Below are 26,625 nucleotides of genomic sequence, written 5' to 3' on the forward strand. Positions count from 1 at the left end.
TCTGATTCCTTTTCTACTGCCGTCGTCACGGTCCTTCCTTTTGCAGAGGCAGTGACATAGAAAATGTTGTCTGCCCTCTTGACTGTCCTGTTGACACCGCGTGTAATTTCCTCTTTTTCTGGCAGTTGTCGCCACACTGCAAACTCTTTGTTGCACAGATTTTAAATCTTGTTTTTAGACATTTAAGATATTTTACCAGGTTTTAAGTTATTTTATTTTATCTGTCATGACCAGAACGCAGGACGGACCCAGATGCTGAAACTCAGAAGGCAGAGACAGGTAAGTAAGAAGTTTATTTGAGTTCCTGTTGGATCCTGGCGAAGCTGTGGGTGACGTGGCTACGGCTCTTTATTTGAGGCTCCGGTACCGTTTGTGGCGAACTCCCTGAGCGAGGGGCGAGACAGGGTTCGTGGCTTGAGTTCTTGGTGCGTGGCGTGGCTGGAGATCTTGAGGAGCACAGAGACTGTGGCTCACAATGGCAGGCGGGGTCAGCGATGGAGAGCTGTGGCTGCTGCTGCTCGCAGTGGTAAGGCTCAGGTGACACTCGTGGCATGAGATGAAAACCTGAAGTGCAGAGGACAAGACAAGGGGCCAGACAGAGAGCTTCAGGAGACTAGGCACCATCAGGGTTAATGAATTGGCGAAGAATAATGAAGCTGGGTCTCCTTTCGTAGCCGGTGGCTTTGATGAGATGAGTGGTCACAGCTGAGAGGAATGAGCAGCAGAGCTGGAGGGGGAGGAGTCTGACAGGCCACCATGACATTATCTTTGCTTTACAAGTTTCTATGCTTTTCTCAAAAGAAGCCTAATTAAGGTTTTTTTTTGTCTCATTAAGATCTAGAATTTAGAAATAAGAAAATAATAATTAAAATGAGTAAAAATCCCTTTACTCCATACTCAAGAAAAACTTCATTTAAGATAGATAAAAACACTCAAATTGCTTGATTTAAGAAATGTCCATGAGACAACATTTTATTAAACAGATTTGTTAAATAAATGGGTGAAGCCACATTCAATCTCTCAGACAGTTTACATCTAACACAGTTGTTTTGAAGACCATGAGAAGAAGTTTTCTCAACAGAAAAAAAGTCACAAACATCATCTGAAAGTGATGTGGACAAATGGCCTTGCAACTAATGAATTAACTGGAACTTTCACAAACAAAAGTGATAAGAGGCTTTTCAACATTTAACAAGTCAGCCTAATTTTCAGGCTGCATTCTTAAGGAAATAACATCACAAAGACTATATTTTATTGGCACAAAAACTTTCTCCTTAAAACTGAAAGAATAATATGATGTGTTATCAATGAGCTCACGCACTAATTCTGTGGCCTGGGCATGAGTAGGTACTGCCACTTCATAGACCTGACAGTTGGGATTTAAATGCATGGTTTCATAGTGTTGATATTCAAATGCAACAACAGTGGAATCAATCAGATACATGTCCTTAATCATTCCAAAGACTGGTATCAACATCTGCAAGAACCATAGATTTCCCGCTTATGTATTTATTGCCATTCAGGATGTACCACTTCACTCTGACAATAGATTGGAGCACCTCTATGCCTAAAAAATTTCAGATTTTTTGTTGAACATAATTAGTATTTGTGACAGCTAGCACAGGTCCTGATTCTTTTTCATTTCTAAAAACTGGATGTCCAATGCCCAAATCATTCTGACAGCATTCGAGAAATTGGTTGTGGTTTGTGGAAGTGATTTACAAACATTTTTAAAGCTTAATTTTGAAGCACACTGCTTAAAATACTGGTGCTTGGACTCAAAGTGCATGCACATGCTCCTTGTTAAAGGACCAAGGGATGATATTTGACTCGGGAGATGCACCATGTAATGCTGCTTAGGTATGACATTGGCATCTGGGAAAAGTTGTTTAAAGTGGTCCAAGTGGTTTTCTATCATATTTTTAAGTTGAGATACAGTTAGCAAAGAGCCAATTTTGACCGAAATTTTGGATCTATATTACCGAGAGTACAATAAAACATAAGCAATTTGTTTGCAGAAGCATGGGACCCTAAAAATCTGACTGTGAAATCATATAAGAATCCCTCTCTGGATCGTAATGGTGCAGTTGTTAGCATGTTAAAATTCTCAAATTGCTTAACAACTGTTTGAGGTTTTGAACTAGAGGTACGTAATAAAAACTTCTGTTTTTAAAGACATAACTTGCGAAAGACCTCGCTTTACCCAACTTATCTTTTGCGACACCACTACTTCCTCTGGGTAGATTGGATTGAACAAATGCTTAATTTTCTTGTTCAGTCCATATGCAGTGTTGGAGAGAGGATTTACAAATGTGTCAAATGTACCCAAAGCATCCTCTTGATAATCAGAAGTTGTTGCAGGGTGTTTTTCAAAGACTCTTATCATTCCCTCCCTCCTGGTGGCCAGAAGAACAGCTTGATACTGTTGCACTCCTGAGACGATGTTGTTGACTGTTCTCTGTAAAAAGTATTTGCAACTTATTAATTTCTACGTCAATACCAAATACCAACTGAAATTAACTTATTAGTAAACAAGATATAGCCTAGTTGATGCCTCTGATTATAAAAATCAAACTTGCCTGTGACAAATGGCTCTGCTCTCGAACACTGATGACAAAAGCTGAAGCAGATTTAGCAATACAGTAAACCCCTGTTTTTCGTGGGGGTTACGTTCCAAAAAGAACCCGTAATAGGCAAAATCCGTGAAGTAGAAACCTTTTTTTTTTACCAATTAATATAGAATTAAATACTCTTTTTGACACGGGGCAGAACACAGGTCGGGACTCAGATGCAGAGTTTTAGAACGTTTTAATTTCTTAGACCGTAATAAACTTGGCTTTGTCAAGGAGAAAACTAGACAATCAGGCACAGGACACAGGGAAACTCTGGCTATAAATACATGAGGAGGGGAAGCACAGGTGGAAACGATCAGGGATGATGAGGCAGGCTCAGCTGTGGGGAAACAGACAAGGGAAGGGAGAGGAAGGTCTGAAACGAGAGGTGAGTTAAACCTTCAAAATAAAACAGGAAGTTAAACACGAGACAACACAAGAGACTGACATAAACTTGACGAGACATGACACTTTTATACATTGAAAAGAAAGAACAAACCATTTTTACGGGCTCAAGCATTTGTTTCACAAATAAAAGTACTTTAGAAATGTTTTTTTTTCAACAGAACTTCTGTACTGTACTGTCAAAATATTTTTTTAATCATCAATGTGAACAGAAGACCTCAAATTGCGGAGATTGGCCCCGCCTACCGCAACCCGAGTAATTGGATTAAACGGGAGTAAATGTAAAATGATTATGAAAAACATACAAAGTACAGTGGGACAAATAGTGACTCAGGTGTATTTCACTGCTCTTCAGACTGAGCCGCTGCATCCTGACTCCGCTCTGCAGTGTTTTCTCCTTCTGAAGCCCGCGGTGCAGCTGTGTTTGATCGGAAGAAGAACATAGTTATAGGCAGTTGTTGTCGCTCTTTTTTCTATGGGTTATAGAGAAACTCGAAATTGAATGTAAATTTGCATGTACGTAATGTAAATTTGGCAAGCTGTTTTACGTACGTGTACATATTAAACTGCAACATTATTGACGCACAGGTAGAGAAGAAGCGGAGTGACTTTTTAGCCAATCAGAATGCAGAACACAATGCACGATGCAAATCCGTGAAGTAGCGAAACCGTGAAAAGTAAACCGCGTTATCGCGAGGGATCACTGTATCAGGAACAGATGTGGATGTTACAGCAACAGCCGCTTCCTTTATGTAAAGGGAAAACAGTTATTAAATGAATTGCTCCAAAAACAATCATTTTGTTAAATCAGTTTGTAGTTTTTACACATTAAAATTCAAAAAAGATTCATCAATTGCTTATTGAAAATTTTAACATTTAAACTTCTTTAAATGTTGCTCCAGATACAGCTTTCTTGTTTGTTTATTGCCTTGTATTTCATAAGGTTTAAAACTTTACTCTGCATTTTGTGACACTTTTCTGGGTTGTGCAGCGGGTTTCACAGTCTGTCTAGCTAGGTTATCAGCTATCTTTGGCTGCATTTACACTGCAGGAAAGTGACACAAATAATTTTTTCTTCCACATCTGATTGTTGTGTTTCTGTCTAAACAGTTGAAAGTCCCTTCAAATCAGATTAAATACAAATTGGGACACTTTATTCTGTGTTTTTACATGTCTGATATTTGTCAATGTTAAAAAAATGTTAAAATGTTAATGTTAAAAATGTTTAAAAAAATGGCGCTTTGAGAGACAAGACTAGACTTCATCTAAGGCTAGAATTATTTTAGAAGAGTTCCAATAACTTCATCAAAACACACACACATGCAATTTAAGTCTAAGGCATTATTCAGTCTACTTTTGGTGGAGATTTTTTCTACTGCTATTATGGACAATTTCAATCAAGATCAGAATAATTTTAACCATTCAATGTTGGTTGGAATTCATATTGGATGACAACCTACAAAATCTGACAAGCATTATGCTGCTTATGACTAAATTGCCCTCTATGATGGTGTTGATACGATAGTTGATTGTATGGATGGGACAGACATTTTATTTAAAACAGAATGTCTAATTTTCAATAGCTGCCGATGTTGATGAGGAAGCCTTGCTAGGTCTCAACCGGGTGGACTTGAAGGATCTATTTCCTGGATCAGAACATTTTTTTCAGAAGAAAGAAGCTCTGGGATTTCATCTGTCAAAAGGTATAGCAGTAAAAAAATCTGGCCATCACCTGTCTGAGTCAAATATCTTATTTGTGTTTTATGTGTGTTTTTTTTAAGAGTGGGAGTGCTCCAACAGATGTCAGGACTTGTGAAAGTGAGGTCATCCCTGCAACTACAGCTGTATCACCATGCCAACCTCCAACTTCAACTACCATGTCTACTGACAAGAAAATGAACATGTCAGACCCACCAGAGTGCCATGTACACAGATTCAGAGCTGGAAATGGTGCGCAGCCAGTACTTCACCTTACTTCGCAATGTGAAGGAAAATTCGATTTTTTTATGCCTATGGTTGCTGTGTATTTAAGGTCAATTGTGATTAAACAACTTGAGCACCCTTGATTTATTTATTTTACTAAGGCCATGGATGAGCTGTGTTGTATTGTACGTGATGCTAACCTCAACTGCATAGATGAAATCAAGGGAATGTGGAAGGACGTTTGTGCAAACATTCAGTTTTTTGGAGTGTGGAAGAAAGCTCTGAAACCCCCTTTTCCATTGGATGTGCGCGGAGGCAAGTTCCTGTTCTGTTTTTCAAAACGTGTTTGTCAGGAACTGGTGGTGGAGGACCCAAATTACAGGAGAGCAGGCTTGGCGACACAAAATAAATCATTTAATAAACAAACTGAAACATGGCGAAACAAAAAGGTGATACATCAGAGCAGGTGACCGGAAAGGATGACCAGAAACCAAGACACTTAAATAGGCTGAGGGTAATTAACTAAACTGAAGACAGCTGTGGATCATGAACCTGAAACTGGAGTGACTGACAAAAGGAAAACCAAAAAACATGACCAAGAACAACAACACAGAATCCTTACAGTACCCCTCCCCAAAAGAGAAGATCCCAGATGCACAAACAAACAGACAAGGGGGACCTGGAGGAACAGGAAAAGAAAAATACAAGTCCAGAACACAGTTTGGGTTCCTGCAGCCTAGCAGAAGTGAGGGGGTGACATGACAAACCCCTCCTCAGGAACAGGCATGAAGAGGAGCGGTCCCAATTACTCTCCCCAGGGACAGGAACCATGAAGAGGAGCAGCACTGGTGACCCTCTTCTGGACCAGGAGACATAGCCAAGGGGGAATAAATGGTGACCATCCTCAGGGACACGGGACATGAAGCGTGGTCCCAGCGACCCCCCTCAGGAACACACATGAAGAAGAGCGGCCCCGGTGACTCTCCACAGGAAACTTGAAACTTGAAGGACGGTCACCGTTCATCCCCCTTGGCCATGTTTCCTGTTCTAGAGGAGGGTCACCGGAGCTGCTCCCCTTCAGGTGTCTTGTCCCTGGGGACAGTCGCTTGGACCGCTCCTCTTCATGTCTGCTTCTAAAGAGGGGTTTGTCATGTCACCCCTCACTTCTGCTCAGCTGCAGGAACCCAAACTGTGTTCTGGACTTTTTTTTTTGTCTTTTCTGTTTTGTCATGTTCCAGTTTGTTAATTATGTATTATTGTTTCCTTTTGCCAATCCTGGTCTCCTGCATTTTGGGTCCTCCACCACCAGTTCATGACAGTGTTCAAAGGACTCAGTTATCTATTTTGTCTCTTTCTTAGTGGATTTCACTTTTGCTCTCATCAATGCACTCCCATCACTCTTCCCTTCACCAACTCCACCACCAAAACGGCTTGGAAGTGCCAGTGAGGCTCTCCTTCATGTTCATGTTCAGACAAAATTAAAAATAAGAACATTGTCAAGGGCCAAACAAATTTTTTATTCATTTATTTATGTTTTTATTACCTTTGAGATACAGTAAACTACTGTATTAACCATTTTAATATATTACAATTGAATTTTTGCTTAAATACTGAACCCAGAACAGGGTGAAAAAAAAAAAAAAAAAAAAAACTGAAATAAATATCAGGCCTCTATATCTTTAACTTTATTCATTTTAATTGTAACCTAAATCTTTTCATCACAGGCCATCAAGGCCAAGACCTAAAACAAATATCTCTTTCAACTTTGAACCGACCATGCCTTCAGTACATAAAATAAAATTTATCCAGTTCAGTTTTTTTCACTGTCCATTTACTCTGATGATGCACATAGGTCCAAGCCAGACACTTGGCATCGCTTTTTACATGCAAGTGCATCAATTTCTGGAGTCAGGCTCTGCGCAGAGGAAATCCTCAGGACTGAATGAAGGTGTTCATCAGTGATACGACTCCTATGTGGCGTTATGTTCATTTTTATTAATGAAAACAGTTGTTCGCACAGATCTGTGCTGCCGAACATAGAGAGCATTTGCGCAGTTTGGGCACGGAGTTCGGGCAGCGTGTCAGGTAGGTGAGGTGGAAATTGCGCAGCACCGACAGAGTCATACCTTGACTTGAGCGTGTCATTACACTGTAACTCAATAAGCTCCATTTGGAGATTGCTTGATGCGTTATTCACATCAAACGCAAATGGGGTTGCTAAAAAGTTCAAATGTACATTTTTGGGCTTCAAAGTCGGCAAATCGTCGGGTAAACTCAGCGCCAAGTAGAACGAGTTTTTCAGCGAACTGTGCAAAAGGCATCACGGCGGTAGCGGTCTGCTCTTTCATGACTTGGCAGCACAAAAAATTGAGCCAGGTTTCCCCGCTGCATCTGACTCTCCCACAAGCGCAACTAGGTTCTAAAAGCCCTCACGGCATTGTACATGTCTGTGATGACGTGCGCGCGCCCCTGAAGCTGCAGCTTGAGCGCGTCGAGATGATTCATGATGTCACATAGAAATGCAAGCTCACATTGAAACTTTTCATCCCTAAGCTCTGTTGTGTCTTTCTCTTTGCTTTCCATGAAAAGACAAATTTCCTTACGCAGCTCAAAACATCTCTTCGCAACTTTTCCTCGGCTCAGCCACCTCACATCTGTGTGATAGCGCATGTCACTATGGTCTGCACCCAACTCCTCTAGGAAAGACTTGAACTCACGGTGATTCAAACCTTTTGCTTTTATGAAGTTGACTCCTTGCGTTACAGTGCTCATAATGTGATCCATTTTCAAGGATTTGCCACACAAGGCCTCTTGGTGTATGATGCAGTGGTAAACTGTAAGCTCGCCTGCCTGCTTTTCCCGCATCTTCTCTCACATCCTGCCCAGTGGCGCCACCAGGGGGTGGCCAGGGGTGGCCACGGCCACCCCCCTCCGACACCTGGCCACCCCAGTGGCCACCCCACCCCACTAGCCACTATAAGCTGTGGTAGGATCATACGTGCATTTCATCCCAAATGCACAGCCAGCAAGCGGGCAATTCGCTCTGATCACCTAAACAGGCCGACCCCCCCCCCCCCCCCCCCTGCTGCCTTTGAGTGCGCAGACATCTAAAGACGAGCCGCTGGACGCAGAATACCAATAAGACGTGGGGTTCACTTCCGCGTTCGAACCCCCAGAGCCTCCGGGCCGGTTTGACAAAAGAACCAGTATCAGTTACTAAAGGTGAACTATGTTTAGTACTGTTTCCTTAAGTCCAAAACGGCGACTGACCGCGTGTGTATGTGCTCCACACACTCACACGCGCTCTCCCCCTCTCTTCCTGCATCGCGCGAGCACCAGTTTCTGCACGCACGCACACACACACATGCGCGCACGCGCGCACACATGCACGCGCGCACGCACTCACACGCGCACACAATCACACATCCCAAAACACTACATTTCTTTTCATGCCTGTTAAATATTTTCAGTGGTGTATTTTAACAATCTCTTTACTGTACTTTAGGTCCCCTGATCTGTATTTTGTGCAAATACTTGGTGCAAATACGCCGGCATCATCAGCGGTGGTGGATGTGCCATTACTTTTTATTAATATGTAAAAAAGAATGGCCCTGTCACACGCGCCTCTCATTTTTATGGCACTATTTAAGCACTGGTTGTTGTGTTACCACAACATTTTGATGGGTTTTTGTCCTGTTTCCACATATAGTTACCTATAGTTGCTGCTGCCGCTTGGCCAGGACTCCCTTAAAAAAGAGGTTTTTAATCTCAACGGGACTTTCCTGGTTAAATAAAGGTTAAATAAAAAATAAATAAAAATAGTCATAGTTGATGCTTGTATAAGTCAATTTTCAGAGAATGAAGAGAAATACAACATATATTCTTATTTTAAGAAGAAAAGTACAGCAGAAGGAGCGAAAGAGATGGTAGGGGAGCAACAGAGGTGTAGTGAGTAGGAAGATAAGACAGAGCAGCATGATCCACAGCCAGCATGAATGACAGAAGACAATGAGGAAGACAAAGATGAGACGGCATCTGATGAGGGACAGTCAGCATCATTGCTCAGAGAAACAAGGCAGAACTCAGCAAAAAGTCTTCCACCTGTTCCTGGACCAACTGGTGAAGTTAGAATTAATGCAGTGTTTTTCAACCAGTGTGCCGCAGCGCACCAGTGTGCCATGGGAAATTACCGTCATTAACTAGTCCAAAACATTTTCCATCTCCAGGATATCAGCTCTGTGTTCATCAAAACAACCCCTGATAAAACTCTTTGAACTTAGGAATATGAAAGATCGTAAATACTTTTTTCTTTGTGTTTATTTGATTCTATTTAAAAACATTTTGATAAGAATGGCGGTACCCCGATTTAGCTGCACTTTTAACTGTTTTCTGAGAGGTCCCGCCCCTTTTACTGTCTCCACCAATCATTCTAGGAGGCTTAATCACATGTCATCAGTCTGACCAATCAGAAGTAGTTAAAGTCTTTACTTCCTTGTTCTGATTCTGCTCATAAAGCCGCTCAGTTCCAACAAAAATACCAGATAAAGCTCATCTTTAGCGGTGTAGCTTTCCACAGAATCTGGTGTCAGACCGTGAAAAAAGTGAACAAAACAATGAAACTCAGTGACGCTAGTCTTTTTGCGTTTGGCGGCTGTTTACATCTCCCATTATGCATTGGGTTAAAGTGACAGCGTCTCAGCGCACAATGAGTCTATCCTCTTAACGTCTTAAAACAACAACGAACACGCATCAAACAGTTTTTGAATCTTTTCACTTAACTTTTATTACATCAGCTTTTTCTGCAACAATTATTTCAAAAATGCATGTGAGATTGCAGAGGGACTGTAGATCAATACAGACTATGAGTTTCTCCTTTTTTTCTAAAAAATTTTTAAATTTTTTTTTTGCTGGTTTGCCGCGGGATTTCTGTCAAAGTTAAAGTGTGCCGTGGCTCAAAAATGGTTGAAAAACACTGGCCTAATGATATCTACTAGAATCTATAGTAGTATCAACTATAAGTTAATTTTCTAGAAAAAAATCAGTAGGCATTTAACTTTCTGTTGGTTTTCTAAAGGTTGTTTTACTACGTTTAGTAGAATGAATTAAAAAAATTTAGCTCATGGTTTTTGTGTGCCACCCCAAGATTTAATGTGGCCCCCTACCGGCCACCCCCATGAAAAATTTCTGGAGGCGCCACTGATCCTGCCGACCAATCCACTCTTTTGACCACACATCGCAGGTGCTCCATCAGTGGTCAGTCCCACAAGCTTATCCCAAGGCAGCTTCATTTCATTGACACATTTGGATACCTCCTCAAAAATGTATTTTCCTGCCCATGCATGGATATTAGTCCTAAAAGTTCCTCTGTAACGCAAAGATTCGAGTCCACTTCACGAATAAAAACTGACAGCTGGGCTGTATCGGAGGTGTCGCTGCTCTCGTCCACAGCAAGTGAGTATGCAACAAAATCTTCTCCTTTTCTCATCAGCTGTTCTTGTAGATTGGTGGCAAGTTTACATGCACGCTCGGCTACAGTATTTCTGCTCAGGCTTACATTTAGAATGCCTGTTTTTTTTCCGGGCAAACAACCTCACAAATTTTGACCATTCACATTTTTACAAACTCTCCCTCATTAAAGGGCCGGGCTGATTTGGCGATCTCCTGTGCCACAATAAAACTACCCTTTACAGCAGCTTCACTTTGGGATTTTGCTTTGGTGAACATAGTTTGCTGTGACATCAGACCTTTTTTCATCTCCTTCACCTTCTTTAGTCTCTCATTTGCATTCAGATCCTTGTACTTGTCTTGGTGTCTCGTTTCATAGTGTCGTCATATGTTATATTCTTTGGATACAGACACGTTGGCGCCACATACAAGACAGACAGGTTTGTCCTTTACCACGATGAACATGTAGTCTGTCTCCCATCTGTCTTGAAAGCTTCTGTTTTCTATTTTTCGTTTGGCCATTTCTCCATAGGGCTGAATTTGAGCGTGTGCTTTGTAGCAGGTTTGCTAATGAGCGTCAACACAAGAGGTGGGGGTGTTATCGCGCTCCGGAGTCTGACGCGCCAGGACAGAATTGTGGGAATTGTAGTATTAGCGGTACGTGTGCTGTATAACGGGCCGGCGGGCCAGATGTAATACATATTTGAAATCATCTCGCGGGCCAAATATAATTGCAGTGCAGGCCAAAATTAGCCTGCGGGCCTGAGTTTGACATGTCTGTCCTAAAGGTATAGATTTTATTTTATCAGTGTCTGTAATTTGCATAATTTCATTACATGCAAAGTTGTTCTCCTACACATTAATTTCTTTTTTTTTCTTTTAAAACAGCAAATCAATTTAGTATCTTTCATTTGCTATGTCAATAGTATTGTCAAACATTGTGTAATGTTTTAACAAAATCTACATTGTTTCATTAAAATCCTGCTTTTTCAATCTTTTTTTTTTTCACACCCTGACCATTCTTTTTGTCCATTATTTTAGCAAGGCTAGGACCCAAAGATCTACTTGGAGAAGCGACCTTTGTCTTCCCCAGTGCTCCTCTTCGATGGAACAACCAGCTTGATTGCGGTGGGAACTACACCAGTGAGACCCCTTCCTCAGGAGGATTTTCGTGTTAATATTAATGGCATACCACTACAGTTTGCACCTTACATATGGAATGGAAGTCTTTCACTGAGCAGTAATTTACTTTTGCCATTTTGCTTGTTGTACCTTAACTGTTTTCGATTGTTCTCAGAGTTCTGCTGGAAATATTCAGCACGTAACTTTATTTTTTTTAGTATCAAACATTTTTCTATGACAATGTTTTTTTTTATTGGGCAAAGAAAAAAGCAGAAAGCTATGCTATTTTTGTTTACATTGTAGGTGCTGAAACTTATCTTCTCATGTTAAGAAAAACCTTTTTTTTGTTAAATTTTAAGCTTTATTTTAAACTTCAGTAAAAGTTGAACAGCTAGAATGGTATTCATTGTTGTTATTTTGAAAAAAAAAATAGTTTTATTTTCCAAGAATAAGTTCTAGTTTTAAGCTTTGAGGATTTATTAAGATTGGCCAACTTGTTGTAAAATAATATTTAAATTTACATTTGCTTTGAACTAGTAAAAATAAGGCAAGGCAAGGCAAGGCAAGTTTATTTGTATAGCACAATTCGTACACAAAGTAATTCAAGGTGCTTCACAAAACAGAAAAATGCATTAAAATCACAATACATCATAGAAATAATCAACATAAAATTTACTTTAAAAGAAAAGAAAAAAAAAAAGATTTAAAAAGAAAGGAAGGAAAGAAAAGTGCAGATAGGACCTTTCAGTCATATACACGGCTAAACAGAAATGTTTTAAGTCTAGATTTGAACATGAACACAGAAGAGGCCTGTCTTACGCCTTCAGGGAGGCTGTTCCAGATTTTAGCTGCAGAATATTGAAACGCTGATTCCCCTTGTTTAGTTCTGACTCTGGGTATCAACAGGAGGCCGGCCCCTGAGGTCCTCAGAGTACGAGGTGGTTCATATGGCACTAACATGTACTTACTTGTAACATGTACTTTGTACTTTGGTGCTCGGCCATGGAGAGACTTGTACACAAGCAGAGCTGCTTTGAAGTCTATTCTTTGAGGTACAGGGAGCCAGTGCAAAGACCTGAGCACAGGACTAATGTGATCATACTTCCTGGTTTTGGTCAGGACTCGAGCAGCAGCATTCTGGATGTACTGAAGCTGTTTTACAGCTCGTTTGGAGAGGCCGGTGAGCAGGCCGTTACAGTAGTCCAACCTACTGGAGACAAATGCATGAATAAGTATCTCCAGGTCTGGTTTTGACACTATCTTTTTGATTTTGGCAATGTTTTTCAGGTGGTAAAATGCCGCTGATGTTACTGACTTGATATGGCTGTTAAAGTTCAGGTCAGAGTCCATGATTACCCCTAGATTTCTGACTTGATTTGAGGGTTTAAGAGACAGAGAATGAAGGTAGCTGCTGACAATTTCTCTTTGTTTCTGTGGGCCAAAAACAATAACTTCGGTCTTGTCTGAGTTTAGCTGGAGAAAGTTGTTCTGCATCCACGCACTGATCTGTTGGAGGCAGTGGCTGAGTGAATCCACCGGCCCATATTCACCTGTTGTCAGTGACACATAGATCTGAGTATCATCTGCATAGTTGTGATAAGAAATGTTATTACTGCGTATTAACTGCCCTAGTGGCAGCATGTAGAGGTTGAACAGAAGGGGTCCCAGGATCGATCCCTGGGGCACACCACAATTCAAGCCCATGTAGTCTGAGACACAACTCCCAATTTCAACAAAATATTTCCTGTCTTCCAGATAAGACTTGAGCCAACTTAGGGCAGATCCAGAGATGCCAACCCAGTCTTGGAGTCTGTGCAAAAGGATCCCATGATCAACAGTATCAAAGGCAGCGCTCAGGTCTAGCAGGATTAAGACAGAGACTTTGCCATCATCATTGTTCAGGCGGATGTCATTGGTTACCTTGATAAGAGCAGTTTCTGTGCTATGATGGGGTCTAAAACCTGACTGGAAAACATCAAACGAATTGTTTAATAAGAGAAAGTCAGTGAGCTGTTGGTAGACAACATTTTCAAGGACTTTTCCTAAAAATGGCAGATTAGAGATAGGTCTGTAATTATTCAGTACAGTGGGATTAAGACCACTCTTATCAGGAGAGGTTTAATGACTGCAGTTTTTAAGGCCTCTGGAAATATTCCAGATTGAAGAGACATGTTAACTATTTGAGTAATTGATGGCAACACACTGTTCAAGACAGACTTTAGAAATCTAGTGGGTAACACATCAAGGCAGCATGTAGACGAGCTCAGACGGGTGATGGTCTCTTGGACAATTTGGTCAGTGACAGGTACAAAGTGAGTCAGCTTAGAGTGAGTAGGTGGCCGTTGGATAGTTATATGTGTTGTGGAGTTGATGGCTTTTTTAATGCCCTGAACCTTGTCATTGAAAAATACAGCAAACTCATTACATTTGGGTGTACAAACCAGTTCTATTGGTAGCTGGGTTGGAGGGTTAGTTAATCTGTTAACTGTTGTGAACAGGATACGAGAGTTGCTGCTGCAACTTCCAATTATTTCAGAGAAGTACCTTTCCCTTGTTCTGCATAAGATCTGGTTGTAAGCGTACAACTCCGCCTTATATATTCCATAATGAACCTCGAGTTTTGACTTGCGCCACTTTCGCTCGGCTCTGCGGCACTGTTGTTTCTGTGCCCTGACTAGATCATCATTCCTCCAGGGAGCTTTCTGTCTATGTTTTCTCAATTTAACTTTCATAGGGGCAATGGCATCCAGAACATTCAAGATGCTAGAAGTAACAGAATTCAGCATTTCATCAACATTGGCACCAGAGACGTTTTCAGGGTTTATCATTTCTACAAACTGTGCCCTAGTGCTCTCATTTATTTGTCTCCCCTGGACAACTGCAGGGCCAGGCGGTGGTTTGGGAGCAACAGACAGGTCAAAGAATACACAGAAATGATCAGAGAGGGCGACATCAACCACACTGACATTGTAAATAATAACCCCCCATGTGATGAGCAGGTCCAGAGTGTGCCCTCTGCTGTGGGTGGGGCAACTCACATGCTGAATTAGACCAAAGGTTTCAAGGACAGCATTGAGCTCTTTTGCATTTCTGTCATTGACATTATCAACATGAACATTAAAATCACCTGTAATGACTAGACCATCAAAGTCTGTGCACACAACTGAGAGCATTTCAATGAAATCATCAATAAAACTTTGACTGTGCTGAGGAGGTTTGTACATAACTATGCAGAGTAAGGGAGGAGTTTGTTTTAGCTCAATCTTAAAGGACACATACTCAAATGATGAAAACACACCAAATGATAGTCTGCGGGTTGCAATATTATCTCTAAACAGTGCAGAAACGCCTCCACCCTTTTTATTTTCTCGTATTTCCGATTCATGTTTGTAGTTGGGGGGAGTTGATTCGACTAGAACTATGTTTCCTGTGTTTTTGTCAAGCCATGTTTCAGTTAATAACATAAAATCAATATTAAAAGAAGAGATAAGATTATTGATTAAAAATGATTTGTTGCATAAAGATCTGACATTGAGTGCAGCAAGTTTGAGATTAGTTTCCTTGGGACTGGTCAAAACCTTCTTGCAAGGGATGTGAACTAGATTTCTTTGATTGGACAATCTAACTGCCCTTTTTTGCATTCTACGTGGTGCAACTACAGGTATAGCACCAGAAGGAAGCTGTTCATCACAGGGCCCCAGTTTGACATAACCTTTCCTAGGACACTGGGGGCCCGTTTCATCCTAGCTCCGGGGAATAGCACCTCTAGAGGCGCGCAGGAGAGGTCGAGTTGAGGGTAGTTTGGGTGATGGACCGGGAGGAGTGGGAGCTGGACGGGATTTGGGTGAACGACGGAGGGGGCGTGTTGGAGGGGGTTTGGATGAAGGCCGTGTTGGAGGGACTTTGGGTGAAGGATAAGGAGGGGGCGCTGGAGGGGTAGGAGAGCTCCTGTGTGGTGTGAGGCTCACAGGTGTTAGGGGAGCCATCTTAATTCCTGACTTAATGAGGCTATCAAAATGGCTAGGTAGGGCCATGGGTGAAAGTGGGGGGGACGAAAAGGAAAGTGATTCTTCACTGGGAGTAGATGTAGCAGGGGGCGCCCACAGCTGGTCAGATGGTGGAATTTCTGGGGCCAAATCTGGTGGTTGTTGTTGTGGTTCTGCAGCTGGGTCCTTAGCTGGCGGTAGTTGTTGTGGTGCTGGTGCAGGTGAGTCCTTAGATGGAGATGGTTGCTGTAATGCTGGTGGAGCTGAGTCTTTAGATGGAGGTGGTTGTGGTGCTGGTGCTGCCGGATCAAAGTCTTTGACCGTAGGTGGTGGAGGTAGTTGTTGTTGCCGTTGTGCTGTGGTTCCTGGGACACTGGCTCGGTCCTTCCTTACTGCCTTTTCAGGGCCTTGGCCTCTATGCCCCAGATCGTGGAGGAGGTTCTTCACTAACTCTCCTGCTCCACCTCTGTTCATGTGTGGGCCTCTTCCCATGAAAAGGTCCTTTCGCTTCCAGAATGTATTGAAGTTCTCAATGTAATGCAATCCTCTGGAAGCACACTCTCTGGAGAGCCAATTGTTCAGCTGAAACAGACGGCTGAACTTGAGTGACACCCCATCGATGTTAGGAAGAGGTCCACTGATGAATGCTTCAACCTCTACTTTGTCAATCTCTTCAAATAACTTCATGAAGTCCTTTTTCAGACGTTCAGACTGTTCTTTTCTGATATCGACAGCACCTACATGGATGATTATTCGTTTGACTCCTTGGTACAAGACTTTAGATAAGAGTCCTGTAATCACTGGAACAGTAGAACTTGGGCAACATAAAGTTTGCATTCTTCTGTGGCTGACTCCACTGATAGCGCCATCTCCAAGCAGCAGCGTATCTCTGACCTTGACGTTTGGCACAGATTTTCTTTCTGCCTGTGCTTTGTTGCCAACATTATGACTCCTTCTCTGTGGTCCAATTTCACTGTGTTCTTCAATATCACATTGTGTTAGGGGTAAAAATCTGTTTGTGAGCTTTATTTCGGATGTTCTGTCATCTTTACGCTTTGGCTTAACACAGAGTTCCTCCGCACAAAGTTTCGGAAAGGACACAACATCACTCAGGTCTATGTCACTGTTATTCATCTCGTTTGTGGTAAGAGCAGGCTTTTTACCACCCAATGTTACTGGAAGGGTCTTGTGAAGTCCATTTTCAGTTTCCAAAGTAAATATCCTTGTTTGTAGCTCTTTTATTTCTTGTTGGTAGATCCGACAGCGTTCACAGTGGGAGTTTGTTTTTCTTCCTCTTCCGGACATGTCGCTGGCTTGTCAAAAATATTGATTTATATAGGTGGAAGTCACAAAAAAGGATGACCAGTCTGATATTCCAGGATGTGTGGAAGAAGTAAAATGATTAGAAATGATTAATTAAATGATTAAAAAGCAAATAAAGCAGGAAGCAGCAGGAGCAGGGAAAAAAGCGTCTGCACTCTTTTGCAGGGGGAGGTGCAATTTAAAATAACTTATTTTTATTTTAATATCCAGTTTTATGTCATATCTAGTATTTAGCTTTTTAAGCCTTTTTATTTTACCCATTTTAAAACCTTGTGTGGAATTTTGTTTTTTTCTTATTTTTGCATTGCGTGTTTTTGCAGTGCAAAAACCACAAAACAATATTTTCCATGCAACGTCCAGTTGGTTGAATAACCATCAGTTAGGTTTTATTGAGGGCCACCAAAAATCTTCCTGCGGGCCGCCATTGGCCCCCAGGCCACATTTTGAGAACCCCTGCTTTAGAGCATGCCTTGTGGGCGCTTTGAGCGGTCCTTGTGGGCAGCCCTGCACCCGTGGCCACTGCGTGGGGACCCCTGGTCAAGAACAGGAGAGGCTTAAAAAGAGAAAAGTATGCAGGTGATGTGAGTTGATGTGGTAGATCCAGGTCAAGAGAGCAACATTCAACATTACAGCACAAAGAGAGAGGAGAACAGCTCTAAAAGACTATTTAAAATGCCTGCTTTTGATTAGTTTATTAATTATATTTTGCTTTGAGAAACAGTTTCGACTGGTTCTAGAACAGCTGTGCGAAATAGCCCATGGAAACAGTGTCTCCAACTTTGAGACCAAAGATTTTAAATTTGATGTAAATGTGCCATTAAAGAACGGATATGGAGGGAAACTGGGTCACAGGGTGTTTCTGTCACTCTATATGACATCAAGTAGAATGAATCTATTCAGGATAATGAAACAGTTTCTTCAATAAAAAAAAAAAAAACTACTTCCAAAAGTTTAGGGGCAGGGATGTCCAGTTTAGCTTAGTATTTTTAGTTTAGTTTTAGTCAGTATAAGAAAAGTCATGTGATAGACAAGAACGTCTGTAGTCTAAGTCCAACAGACCAATCTACTGCCTCAGTCTGTGAAAAGTAAACGGCTACTGAAGTAATGAAACACACTGAATTCATTTTGCGATGCTTTATTGATCCACAGAAAAGTATACAGTAATTGTAAAAGATTAAATTCCTAAATCAACCCCATTATACCCACTGATTAATTTGTTTTCATATGTCTAAAAGTGAAGCAGAAAGGACAGCAGATGATCTGCATCAAGGTTTTAACCTCAGCAAACATCAAGCTAATGTTACTGAATGATCAGAAAGTTTCCAGTGTTTCCACTAAACAGCTTCCTTTTCACAGATCCAGTAGTTACTAGTGCTCCCCGGTGCATCATTCCATTTGTTGTGAAAAAAGACGACATTGTCAATGGTGTCGACATAGTCATGGTTCCCTATTTCTGCTCGATCTTCCTGGTTACCAACATTGTTAGGTTGTCCTGGATGCCAAAAGCTGTCACTGAAAACACAATCACAAACAAAATGTGATTATTAAAAAAATAATTTCTCGTAATGAATAATCAATTGTAAACAGACAAACTGTTTATACCCAGGTGTTAGGATGCTTCCATCTACCCATGTCCAGGTGTCTCCTTCTTTGTACAGCCCTATCCAGGCTTTGCGTAGAAAATCTACGACGAAAGTCTTTGGTATGAAGAAATTTGAGTAATTAGTTTAGCAATAAACCCCAGAGTTTCAGAGTTGCTTCAAAATAAACTGCAGTTTTTTGTTGCATCTAATTTCTTATCATTTATTAGAAACATTTTGTTAGTATTTCCAGTTAAAGGGAAATGATTATCAGATTAACATTTGTCTCACGTTTTCTTCATTATCATTGATGACCACCAGGTCTGCTCCCTTTGACAAACAGTCGTCTCTACTGGTCTGCCAGTCTGCAGTGGTCTCAGAAAAGTAATAAAGGTGTCCATTGAAAGGTGTCCATCCCTCATCTTGATTCTCAGCTGTTGGAGGAAAGATTTCAAGGTCAAAAAGAATCTCAAATTATGACTAAACAAGAATTAAAGCAAAGAAGAAAATAACAACAGTAAAAGTTAGATTTATCAGCTATCTTGGGATTAACGTCTCCCAAGAAAATCTTGATTCTACATTATTCAGGAAAGGATCATTGAACTAATGACAGATAAGCAGAAGTTTCAGGTGTTGAGATCAGATATCGTAATTGTTTCATTCATTATTCTGTTCACACATAAACCTTCTGAACCAAAACAAATGAAAAGTGTTTGCATGTCAGTGATCAAACTTTGTGAACTATAAACTTTTTGAGAACAATTCTAAACAAAAAGATCTAGAAATCACTTCCGTATATATAATTAAATTAAATGACATTTTCTGAATTTTTTAAACGGCTTATGAGACGCGATTAAGCCCAAATTATCAATTTAAAAATGATTTCTTATTTATTGCTTACATCTATTTATACATACAGCTATAAACCATTAGAACATTTTTCTGCAAATTGTTTTCAACGTAAAATCTTTATAAAGCAGTTAAACATTTTCAATGGCTTTTTTCACCGACTGTCTCCCATTTACTAAAGACATTTATCTTACTCTGTAAGGACAAAGGACTCTTAGCGACCCGAAACCATGTAGTCTAAGTTGACAATACCATCCAGTTTCAGGGACTGACTCCACCCCCTTCCAATTTTTTTCTACTTTCCTTTACAAAAAATTACAAATGTTAGATTTTTTTGCTGAAGTATTGTCCGTTTGTGGCATGGATTTTTACATGTTAGTGGAAAAAAGCGGGTAAATTTCATTAGCCGATCGGAAGACATTAAGACAACCTTTAAATGTCATTTTTTATAAATTGTAGTTTTTGTATTGTGTTAACCTTCTTAGTGGAGACAGTTTGGTTCTTCACAAAAGTCATTCAGTTTCTGCTTTAGCCAAATTTGAACCTTCTAGCTACTTATGATTATTGTTGATGCAGTGAAGTTTAGACCAGCATGAATTCAGTTACACTCAATTTTAGATGGTTCAATTGTTGTCACACTCTCTCCTGTCCCAAAGACTAAGAGGCAAAAACAACAAGTTAGTGAACTTTAAAGAAAGGTGATTGCAGATTTAACATAATCAATAAAAATACAAATAAACTGAATATCTTTAGAAAGAACTTATAATACATTCATGGAATTCAACCTAAATTCAGGTTTCAATAGTTCAGGTTTACAAAAGTTACAACAATTCCCAACTGTAAATGTTCATCAATAGTTTCATGATTTTCTTCAACTAAGGAGAAACAATGACTCCATGAACAGCTGTGTGGTACCTGAGTTTAGGGAAAAGCAGACGAGGATCATCCATCGTGGTGAAATCATGGTCCCAGATGTTCACCTGATGCTACAAAGCAACAAACACCAAGAAGAAGGAGTACAGAAGGAGCTCATCATGGGGCCTTATTTATGCAAAACCTGAACAAACAGGATGGCATCATCAGCATATGCATAAACATGTGTCTAACTCCGGGGTGGGCAATCCCAGGCCTCAAGGGCCAATGTGTCTGCATGATTTCTAGATAGTCTCGCCCTACTCAGGGCTGATTGGCTGGTTCAGGTGTGTCCAGCCAATCAGAACATGCCAGAACAGGGTATGTTGGAAAACATGCAGTAGTAGTGCCCACCTCTGGTCTAACCCCTTTATTAGCTTTGGCTTTCTTCCAAAAGACTGAACCCAGATCCTAAAATGAATTAAATAAAGGAAAATCAATTATAATGACCTCAGGTCATGGAAGCCAGTTTATATGACAGTACATCCTGATGATCATATTACTATTTTTGATAGAAAAACGCCCAACCTAAGTACATAAAACAGAAATATCCTTAAGTATTCTGACAGAAAACTCCACAAGGAAGCACACAAATGATTAAATATTAGTTATGTTTCTGGATTAAGAAAGTAAAAAGTGTAGACCAATGTTGAGCTAAAGACACGTGTCGTGATAACCCTCCCACGTCTCTTAGGCTGATTTGAGGATCAGGTAACTTTGCATGGGAAGTCTGCTGCTGCTCTCGGCCGCCGCTTCTGCCGAGGACCATTTCAGCGAGGTAGCTTCTCAGTCCTAAACCGGAGCCATTTTATCTCTTTATTTCATAAATGACTTTTCTTTCATTTTTCTTTTTTTGATTTTTTCCCCCTCCCTGCCATTTTAGCTTTTCAAAAATGCTGTAAAATGAAAGAAACCCAACTCGTCCCTCGCTCTCAGGCTGGAGAGATCGTTTAGGGGGGTGGGGGTGGGGGGATTGGTGTGGACAGGAATGCAGAGCGTGGCGAGAGGGAACTCCCGGACTGCCTCGTCGGCCTCTCAGAGTGGAAGTCGGAGCCCGTTGTTCAGTCGCTCTCTGAGTGGAGCTGGGAGTCTGTCTGGTCGTGTCAGGCTCTTTTGAATTTCAGCAAAGTCTGCCTGCTCCATCCTAAAGTCCAATCTTGGTCATTTGAACTGACTGTTTTGTTTTTTAATTAAAAAAAGGCATTATATTTTTTTTTGCATGATGGCTTTTGTACTTTTATTTCATAAAGGCACACTTTGACACAACACCAGACATTGTACAAAAACAGTAAAAACGAAGACAGAAAAAGGAAAATACTTAAAAAAAGGATTTAAAATAAGAAAAAAGAGGCAAACTGTGAAAAAGTGATGAGAAGCATTACAGCAGGGCCACGATTTGCTAAGACAGGACATTCTTGGTCAAGATGCAGTCTGACACGCCGCTGAAACTAGACCGACCCGTTCGTGAGCAGGGCGGATCTCCCTGCTTTGCAACACAGAAACTATTCCCTTCCCTCGCTCAGGAGGCATGAAAGGTTCTGCCAAGACAGGATTGTCAAGATGCAGTCTGACACTGGTCGGACTGATAGCATTGCGGTCTGACCGTCTGAAAGCTGGTCGGACAGGTTGGTATCTGGCCGGACCCCCTCCCTCCCTGATCTCACAGCTGCAGCTTTGGGAGTGAAATTTCAGCGGCTGTCTCCACAGCTGTCCTAGTCCACAGTCTCGTCACCTCCCATATCGACTACTGTAACTCCCTTCTTTCTGGACTTCCACAAAAAAAACCCGTAAGCTTCAACTGGTTCAAAACTCAGCTGCTCTAATAAAACCCCCTCCATTCACCACATTAACCCCGTCTTACATCAGCTTCATTGGGTACCAGTCCCTCACCGGATCACTTACAAAATCCTCATTTTAACCTTCAAACCCCTCCACAACCTTGCCCCTCCATATCTCTCAGAGCTCCTGACTGTTGCTACCCCCACTCGCTCCCTCAGATCCTCTTCCTCCCTTTGACTGGCCGTTCCACGACCACTATTCATTACCATGGGGGGGTAGAGCATTTAGCAGCTCTGCCCCATAACTCCGGAACTCCCTCCCCTCTGATCTACAAAATATGGACTCACTCCCTCAGTTTTCCAAACGCCTCAAAACTCACCTCTTTTCTCGTGTATCCACCTCATAATTTTTAAATTGCTGTTTTTAACTGTGAACTTATTTTGTGTTTTAGAGGTTTTATTGTTGTATTTTTATGTTTTTACATACTTTTGTCCTGTGAGGTGACCTTGAGTGTCCACAAAGGCGCCAAATAGATAAAATGTATCATTATTATTATTATTTGTCCATTTAGAACACAATCTCGCTTCATGCCGGAGCTCTGTTTGTTCACAACAGACTTCATAATATCTTCTTCTTTTTTTTTAATCTCTTTTTAAACTTGTTCTGTCCAACAGCTGTGCAAACAGATTAGAGCTGAAGGCTTTTTGTGTTGGACAGGTTTTACTATCACAAAAAGAGGTTATATAGCTTCGAGAAACTAGAGTGTAGATTTGTATAAACCCCTTTTTGTCGTATTATTTTTTAGTTATGTGTTACATTTAGTGTGTGTGGGGAGGGAGAGGGGAAGAATGTGAGGGTAGGGTGGAAGAGAGTAAAAGGAAGAAAGGTGAAAAGGTGGGGATACAAGCACTGATTTGAACAAGTTATTATTTTAAGCTGTAACAATTATACCAGATCTGCTGGAAAGACGAATGTTACATCAAAGGTGAAAATCTGACACTAACATGAGCGAAAAAAATCTGTCCATCAATACACTGTGGGTAAGGGGGAGGGATGAAGCAGACAGGGAGCAGTGTGGCAGTGTGCACGTGCACGTGGGGGTGGAGATACATGCATGCTGCCGACGTGAACCGTGTGTTCATAAACTGAATTCGCTTGTGCCTCTGGGCATTGGGGGGGCCCCTGTAGGGGGGCCCTCTCTGTGCCTGGCTGGTGGGGTGGGCGGTCCCCTCCTCCTCCCCTCCCGGGCTGCCTGGGTCCGGGTGCTGGAGGGGTTTTTGGCCTGGGGGGCTCTCCTCCCCTCTCCTGGTCTGGCTGGTCTGGCTGGGTAGGATCTGGCTCCCCTTATGAACATAATATCTTCTTCTATGGTAGTATTGTAATTTGTTCAGACCAATCACTACCTGACACATCATCGGACCAACGTACAGCCAATCACATAATGTGACATCAGCATTAGTCCCAGGACCAATGCAACATATTCTTTTTACAGTTTTGATAGTTATGACAATGTGATACTTCATATTCTGGCACATCAGCATGTCTTCGTTTATGAAACCATACTGAAGGACAATTTCACGAAATGCCCCACATCTGTCATTTTAACAACTGTCCTCCTTTAAAACAACTGGTTACAATATTATGACTTGTCTCTTTCCCCTCTGTGGCCCTAATAATCTGTCATTTTACATATAGCCTTATAGTCTATGGGAAACTGTAAATTATCTAATGATAGCAACATCATCTAAAACTCATTATTTATCCAAAATGATTGAAATTAATGATCACAAACGTTTAAATAATGACAGTGGGTCTAGTTATATGTGATAACAATGTATAGTGAGCAATGAAATAACTATTGGTTTCCATTTGTGGCGACTGCTGACTGATATTAGGGATGAGATTAAATAGATCCTGGAATTTGGCCTGGTCTGGAGCAGGCTAGCTCCACAGAATAAATCTCCATGGTAATTTATACCATAACATATCCTCCTGCCCCCTATCCAGCTTTAGTGCAACCGGATTGGGGATCAATTGAGCCAGGATCACCAAGATATCCTGGCTTAATCCCTTATCCTACTTTTGTGCAACAGGCCCCTGGTCTAACCCCTTTTTTAGCTTTGGCTTTCTTCCAAAAGACTGAACCCAGATCCTAAAATGAATTCAATAAAGGAAAATCAATTATAATGACCTCAAGTCATGGAAGCCAGTTTATATGACAGTACATCCTGATGATCATATTACTATTTTTGATAGAAAAACGCCCAACCTAAGTACATAAAACAGAAATATCCTTAAGTATTCTGACAGAAAACTCCACAAGGAAGCACACAAATGATTAAATATTAGTTATGTTTCTGGATTAAGAAAGTAAAAAGTGTAGACCAATGTTGAGCTAAAGACACGTGTCGTGATAACCCTCCCACGTCTCTTAGGCTGATTTGAGGATCAGGTAACTTTGCATGGGAAGTCTGCTGCTGCTCTCGGCCGCCGCTTCTGCCGAGGACCATTTCAGCGAGGTAGCTTCTCAGTCCTAAACCGGAGCCATTTTATCTCTTTATTTCATAAATGACTTTTCTTTCATTTTTCTTTTTTTGATTTTTTCCCCCTCCCTGCCATTTTAGTTTTTCAAAAATGTTGTAAAATGACAAGAGCGTGGCGAGAGGGAACTCCCGGACTGCCTTGTCGGCCTCTCAGAGTGGAAGTCGGAGCCCGTTGTTCAGTCACTCTCTGAGTGGAGCTGGGAGTCTGTGTGGTCGTGTCAGGCTCTTTTGAATTTCAGCAAAGTCTGCCTGCTCCATCCTAAAGTCCAATCTTGGTCATTTGAACAGACTGTTTTGTTTTTTAATTAAAAAAAGGCATTATATATATTTTTTTGCATGATGGCTTTTGTACTTTTATTTCATAAAGGCACACTTTGACACAACACCAGACATCGTACAAAAACAGTAAAAACGAAGACAGAAAAAGGAAAATACTTAAAAAAAGTATTTAAAATAAGAAAAAAGAGGCAAACTGTGAAAAAGTGATGAGAAGCATTACAGCAGGGCCACGATTTGCTAAGACAGGACATTCTTGGTCAAGATGCAGTCTGACACGCCGCTGAAACTAGACCGACCCGTTCGTGATTAGGGCGGATCTCCGTGCTTTGCAACACAGAAACTATTCCCTTCCCTCGCTCAGGAGGCATGAAAGGTTCTGCCAAGACAGGATTGTCAAGATGCAGTCTGACACTGGTCGGACTGATAGCATTGCGGTCTGACCGTCTGAAAGCTGGTCGGACAGGTTGGTATCTGGCCGGACCCCCTCCCTCCCTGATCTCACAGCTGCAGCTTTGGGAGTGAGAGTTCAGCGGCTGTCTCCACAGCTGTCCTAGTCCACAGTCTGGTCACCTCCCATATCGACTACTGTAACTCCCTTCTTTCTGGACTTCCACAAAAAAAACCTGTAAGCTTCAACTGGTTCAAAACTCAGCTGCTCTAATAAAACCCCCTCCATTCACCACATTAACCCCGTCTTACATCAGCTTCATTGGGTACCAGTCCCTCACCGGATCACTTACAAAATCCTCATTTTAACCTTCAAAGCCCTCCACAACCTTGCCCCTCCATATCTCTCAGAGCTCCTGACTGTTGCTACCCCCACTCGCTCCCTCAGATCCTCTTCCTCCCTTTGACTGGCCGTTCCACGACCACTATTCATTACCATGGGGGGGTAGAGCATTTAGCAGCTCTGCCCCAAAACTCCGGAACTCCCTCCCCTCTGATCTACAAAATATGGACTCACTCCCTCAGTTTTCCAAACACCTCAAAACTCACCTTTTTTGTCGTGTATCCACCTCATAATTTTTAAATTGCTGTTTTTAACTGTGAACTTATTTTGTGTTTTAGAGGTTTTATTGTTGTATTTTTACATACTTTTGTCCTGTGAGGCGACCTTGAGTGTCCAGAAAGGCGCCAAATAGATAAAATGTATTATTATTATTATTATTTGTCCATTTAGAACACAATCTCGCTTCATGCCGGAGCTCTGTTTGTTCACAACAGATTTCATAATATCTTCTTCTATGGTAGTATTGTAATTTGTCCAGACCAATCACTACCTGACACATCATCGGACCAACGTACTGCCAATCACATAATGTGACATCAGCATTAGTCCCAGGACCCCGAATGGAAGTTCCAGGCCGAACGCTTATGGTTCCTACAATGTTTGAGAAAAGTGTAGTGAAGTGGGCAGCGAGAAGTTTTACTGTCTGTACATTTGAAGAGCTCCGCGTTTCTGTACAGGAAACACAGCACGGAGGAGATTAATTGACAAGGTCTGAAGCCAATCAGGAGCCAAAAGTTATCACAGATCACGATGGAATTCAATATAATTTTAAGTTTCATATATGTTGGGAACAAATTAGGAGGACAGCGGATCACTAAGGATCACTAACGCCATTCGCAACACTTGTGCGCAACTCATGCGTGCATCGAATAAATCAGGGTTGCTCATTAAAAATATATTAAAAAAAACACTCATCAGAGATTTATCATCCTTGGCGTGAAATACGTCACTTGAAAGACATGCAGAATGGCCAATCCCATAAAACTTACGTCATTGTGTTTAACTACACTGAGCGCACTTTTTTTTGTCTTTTCTTCAAAAACCCACTGGGGGGCGGTGGAGGACCAGTTCGCAGGC

The 26,625-nt window shown here is 41.4% G+C and overlaps 1 long non-coding RNA gene across 1 annotated transcript; it reads left to right on the forward strand.

The window, feature by feature from the left end:
* On the forward strand, window positions 1–5,083 carry LOC105354928 (uncharacterized). Its single transcript, XR_909443.4, has 3 exons — window positions 1–279; window positions 4,601–4,720; window positions 4,799–5,083. It is a non-coding gene; the product is annotated as an uncharacterized LOC105354928 (long non-coding RNA).
* Window positions 5,084–26,625: the final 21,542 nt, after the last annotated feature.

The sequence above is a fragment of the Oryzias latipes genome, chromosome 1, assembly GCF_053564925.1.
Source record: "Oryzias latipes strain Hd-rR chromosome 1, Olatipes_Hd-rR_3.1".
Taxonomy (NCBI): Eukaryota; Metazoa; Chordata; class Actinopteri; order Beloniformes; family Adrianichthyidae; genus Oryzias; species Oryzias latipes.